We start from the raw sequence: 6,056 nt of genomic DNA on the forward strand, positions 1-6,056 counted from the left end.
AAAAATTGAATGATATAATTTTTTTAAAAATAACCGAATGAATCGTTCTATCGATAACCCTAATGTTACTTCTACTCTGTTTATTTTTACTTAAATTTAGAAAGATATGCTTCATTTCTACTCTCAATCTTATCGCTACATTTATTTGCTATTTAAAATTGAAATTAAAAAGACAAATGACAAATAAGTTTCTATATTAGCTCACTTATGAGCAAAATATATTATAACAATCTTTACTAATTTTATAACAATACATAAACTATAATCCCTCCGTCTCATATTAGATGGGCACTTCCAATTTTACACGGTGATTAAGAAATCATTAATACATTGGAAGACTTCACCATTTTGCCCTTTGTTTATATCAATGCACATTGAAATGAGTTACAAAAAATACACATACAATATAGGAATGGTCATATTAATTGTAGGGGTAAAATGGAAAAGAATAATTAATTCTATCCTAATTTAATAAGTGTTCAAATAATATGAAAAAAATATTTTTAGTAAGATTCTCATCTAATATGGGACGGAGAGAGTAACAATATAACTTTATTAATGTTGGGCCCGGGCAGTGCCCGGGCTTTCTTTACTAGTATATATATATATATGAATCTTGGCCTCAATAATATAAAATTTGTTTCTTTGCAAGATCTAGAACATAATTTGACAGTAATATAAAATTTGACAGTGACGTACTAACTTGCCAAGGAAAAAGAAGAAAGAAGAAGAAAAATCGTGAGCTATACTCAATGTGCACAAAGAAGTATCGAGGAGGATTATTCAGAATTTAAACTTTATAAATTCATCAATAATATAACAATAATATATAACTGGATTTAACATTACATTTTTACAAGTGTTTAATGTATTATTTTTAATATGAATACTGATTTCATACAAATATTATTGGATTATGAGGAACTCATACACTATTATCTAGATCCGAATCTGAGAAGCATAATATTGGTCATCCAAATAAATAATATGTTGATTTAATCTAAAACTTCATGATTTCGACATACCACAAACTAACTAAATCTTAATTGGTTGTTAACTTTTAAAATTATCTGATCAACAACTGCGTTGATTTTTATTATTAAAACTATAATACTAAAATTAAGTACTGATGACTACGTTGGAAATTTGCATGCGAGAGGGAAGTTCATTCATATTTAAATGATTAAAATTACATGAAAACTTAAAATTTTCGTATTTTTGAACCACGACACCTCATATTTTACAAGCTTGTCATTGTAATTTTAAAAAGGAGTAATAATTGAGAATAACTTTATATTTTATATAGAGAAACACCACTCTGTAGCAAGTAACAACCATCATCGATAATAATGTTTTGGGATAAGGGTCTGAAAAATATCCTAACTTTGATCGAATTTGTTGTTGCAATACTAAACTTTCATGAGGACCTATTACCTCCCTAGACTATTTAATACCGTATTTTAAACATATATATTTGCTCACGTGGACATAAAAAATAATGCAAAATTATAAATAGTAATGTGTCCACGTGGGCACATGTATACCTTTAAAATACACTATTAAATAGTTCAGGGGGTAAAAAATACGATATTAAATAGTCTAGGGAGGTAATAAGCCCTCATAAAAATTTAGTATCGCAACAACAAATCTGACCAAAGTTAAGGTATTTTTCAAACCCTTATCCCTAATGTTTTACTATGATAACAACTTTCATATTATGTTATATTTTTTATGATAACATCTTGTTATAGGCTTATAGCAATTAATAAATATCTAAAGACTGAACAAACAACTTTGTTACAGAAAGAGTTGATTGTATAGACAGTTGTAAATGAGAATGATTATGGGAAATTTTCTCTGTGTATTTTTATTGATCAGTGCTCCATTCCATTTATACAAGTAGAAGAGAAGGAAAACAGCTATATTCTATACAGGTGTCCCTATACTATAGGCTAGGTTCTAACAAACTTAAAACAAACTTGTAAGAGAGGAATATTCCTATGTACACGTATTGCTATCATCAGCTGGGCCTTTAACAAATGAACCCAAATTCCTTTTGTCCAATTCATTAGTTGGGCCTGATATTCCTGATATTCCAACACCCCCCCTCAAGTTGGAGGGTGGTGAAACAATCCCCAACTTGTCTAGGAAAGATCGATGAACTGGCCCAGTAAGGGGCTTTGTGAACACATCAGCCAATTGAGCAGTTGAAGGGATAAAATTCAAAGAAATGAGTCCGGAAAGGTATTGTTGCCGCACAAAATGACAATCCAGATCCACATGTTTGGTGCGTTCGTGGAACACTGGATTCTTGGCGATGTGAATGGCTGCCTGGCTATCCGAATGAAAAGGAACAGGTAGAGGAGAAGGAACACCAAGCTCAACAAGTAAACGAACCAACCAAGTGATTTCTGCCACAACCTTTCGCATGGAGCGATACTCAGCTTCAGCTGATGAAAGAGATACCAACGACTGCTTCTTTGATTTCCACGATACAGGTGAACCACCAAGAGTAATATAATAACCACTTATTGAACGTCTAGTATCTGGGCAACGCCCCCAATCAGAATCACAGAAGGCAAGTAGATCAAAGGAAGAATTAGAAGGGATGAAAATACCCAAACCAGGGTCCATGAGAAGATATCGGAGGCATCGGACAGCCGCATCAAGGTGAGGTTGTCGTGGAGATTGCATAAATTGACTAAGATGTTGAACCGCAAAGGAGAGGTCTGGGCGTGTATGTGTGAGAAAGTTCAATTTACCCAGCAACATACGATAGAAAGTAGGATTTGACAAAAGTTCCCCCTCATCAAGTCGGAGTCTTGTAGCAAGATCCAATGGTGAAGACACTGGCATCAAGTTTGTGCAACCAAAATCATTTAATAAATCCAACGTAAATTTTCTTTGTCCCAAAATTATACCCTGAGGCTCTCTGATGATTTCCATGCCTAAGAAATAATGAGCAGCACCTAAATCCTTGATTTTAAACTCAGAATTGAGAAAGAACTTAAGAGACTCAAGCTCTAAAGGATCATCCCCTGTAAGTAAAATGTCGTCAACATAAACCGCTAGGATAGACACCTTGCCTTGAACTTTCTTAAAGAAGAGAGAATAGTCGTTAAGAGAATGAGAATACCCCTTGAAATTCAAAGCTGCAGTCAAACGAGCATACCATTGCCTGGAAGCTTGGCGCAACCCATATAAAGATTTCTTGAGCTTGCATACATGTGATTGACTAGGTGCTGGCATACCAACAGGGAACTTCATATAGACCTCTTCCTGCAAATCACCATGTAAGAAGGCATTATTGACGTCTAGTTGTGAAATATGCCAATTCTTTTTCACTGCCACAGCCAAAAGACAACGAATAGTTGTCATTTTGACAACAGGGGAATAGGTTTCTGTGAAATCAACGCCTTCCTTTTGAATATCCCCCCGCACAACAAGTCGTGCCTTGAATCTTTCAACCGTGCCATCTTGTTTATATTTGATCTTATAGACCCACTTACAAGGCAAAGCCTTCTTACCCTCGGGTAATTGAACTATGTCCCATGTATTGTTAGCTTTGAGTGCCTCAAATTCCTTTGCCATGGCTAACTGCCAGCCAGGATGTAAGCAAGCTTGAGAGTATGAGGTAGGCTCGGTGATGTAGGAGACTGAATTTAGAAGAGACTGATTAGTACAAGACAGAGCTGAGAAAGAAAGAGATGGAGGAGAGACAGTAGCAGCAAAACACTGCTGAGTGAGGTCAGTGAGAATGACTGAGTTGCAAATATAATCATTGAGATATTTAGGAGGGTGACGGACTCTAGAAGAGTGTTTGATGGATGGATGTTGTGACTGAACTACTGGGAGCACCATGTCCTGCTGAAGCTCAAGAGGAGGAGAAGATAAATCTGAAGTAGTAAGAGATGCAGGGGAGAGTTCAGGTACATCAGATGAAGTATCAAAAGAGGAAGAAGGAGTAGGAGAGGAATCTGTAGAAGCGGGAATAGATTGAGTAAAAGGAAAAGTAGGGACACTAAGAGAAGTATAGGAAAAAGGATAGACGTTTTCATGGAAAACAACATCTCTCGACACAAAAATTCTGTTTGTAGTTAGATCTAAAACCTTGTACCCTTTCTTCCCAAAAGGGTAACCCAAGAAGACACATTTGATTGATCTAGGGTCTTATTTGGACCTATGCACAGGCAGAGTTGATGCATAACAAAGACAGCCAAAGCATCTTAAAAGAGAATAACTAGGTGGATGACCAAATAAGAGCTCATAAGGAGTTTTCATGTTTAAAATTCTAGTAAGGAATCTGTTGATCAAAAAAGTTGCTGTTAGGAGACATTCCCCCCAAAAATGTGTAGGAACTTTAGATTGGAAAAGCAAAGACCTACAGACTTCTAACAGATGTCTGTGCTTTCTCTCTACCATACCATTTTGTTGAGGAGAGGAAACACAAGATGTCTGATGGATTATACCTTCAGAATTGAAGAAATCAGATGCTGCCTTACTACTGCCCAATTCGAGAGCATTATCACTCCTAAGAATTTTGACTTTAGTGTGAAATTGAGTTTGAGTCATAGCTAAAAATTGTTTCAATATAGTGAAAGCATTAGATTTGGTGCTTAAAAGATATGTCCATGTAGCTCGACTATGATCATCTACAATGGTGAGAAAGTATTTGAAACCATCATGTGTTTGAGTTTTGTAGGGACCCCAAGTGTCAACATGTATGAGATCAAAAACATGTTTAGACTTGGAGGAACTAGATGCATAAGGTAACTTAGTTTGTCTTGCCTTTGCACAAACATCACAAGGAGAAGAAACTAAAGTAGTAGGAATAGAGCAAATAAACTTCATATTAGAAAAAGGCATGTGACCAAGTCTACAATGCCAAGTGTTTACATCAACAAAAACTGATCCTAAGAACAAAGAAGAATCTGAAACTTGTGCCTTAGCACTTTGATTACAAACGGAATTAAAAAGCTTGCCGGGAAAAGAAAGACTAGGTGTAGAGTGGAGTTGACTGGTCCCAGTTGAGTGCAGAAGATATAGCCCCCTAGTGGCTCTACCAAGAACCAGTGGCCTCTTCATTGAAAGGCCCTGCAGAATAGCACCAAAAACAGAGAAAGTGAGAATAGAGTTGAATTGTAAACATAATTTATAAACAGATAGAAGATTATAATTGAAACAGGGGACAAAGAGCACATGATGAATTGTGTATCCAGGAAATAAATAAACAGATCCTGATTTAAACACAAGGGCTCTTGTAGAGTTAGGAAGATCGACATATATGGGTTTAGGAAGCATCTTAACATCAAACAAGAGACCAAAATTAGATGTCATATGCTCTGAAGCACCAGAATCCAAAATCCAAGAAACTGAATTTACTGATACAGTAGAGTAAGATCTAGGTGAGGTGATACCAGCACAATTAGCAGTAGCAACTTCCTCAGTGTTATTCTGAATATCTGAGCCTAGCTTCACATGCTGTAAAAGTTGATACAGGTTATGATACTGATCCTGAGTCATCGGTCTGTCCCCTGAACTGTTTCCAGCCTCTTCATTTGAATAAGCAGCATTGCTCTTAACTGGAGGTCCGATTCTCTTGGACTTAGTAAACTTGAAGTCAGCTGGAAAACCAATCAACCTGTAACAATTGTCTATAGTATGATTTGTTCTTTTACAATAAGAACAAAATAAGCCAGAAACATTTTTCTTTCCTTCGGTCCCAACTCTCCTATCTGAAGTAAATTTCTGTCCACTAGAGTGTTGCTTTGAAGGTCCAGCAACATAGTTAGAAGGACCAGTAACGTAGTTAGAAGAGCCAGCGATATAGTTAGGAGGAACATCACCATAGTTCTGACCTACATAAGGCTGCTTAGAGGCATAAAAAGCAGCAGCACCTGGATGTTGTGAAATTTGAACTTCCCTCTGCTTTTCATCTCTGATTAGCAGAGAATAAGAATAGTTCACTGACGGCAGAGGGGACAACAACAATAAATTGCTCCTAGGTCCTGAATAAGCTTCATTCAATCCCATGAGGAATTGAATCAGCCTACCAT

The sequence above is a fragment of the Solanum stenotomum genome, chromosome 1 (genome assembly GCF_019186545.1).
Source record: "Solanum stenotomum isolate F172 chromosome 1, ASM1918654v1, whole genome shotgun sequence".
Classification (NCBI taxonomy): domain Eukaryota; kingdom Viridiplantae; phylum Streptophyta; class Magnoliopsida; order Solanales; family Solanaceae; genus Solanum; species Solanum stenotomum.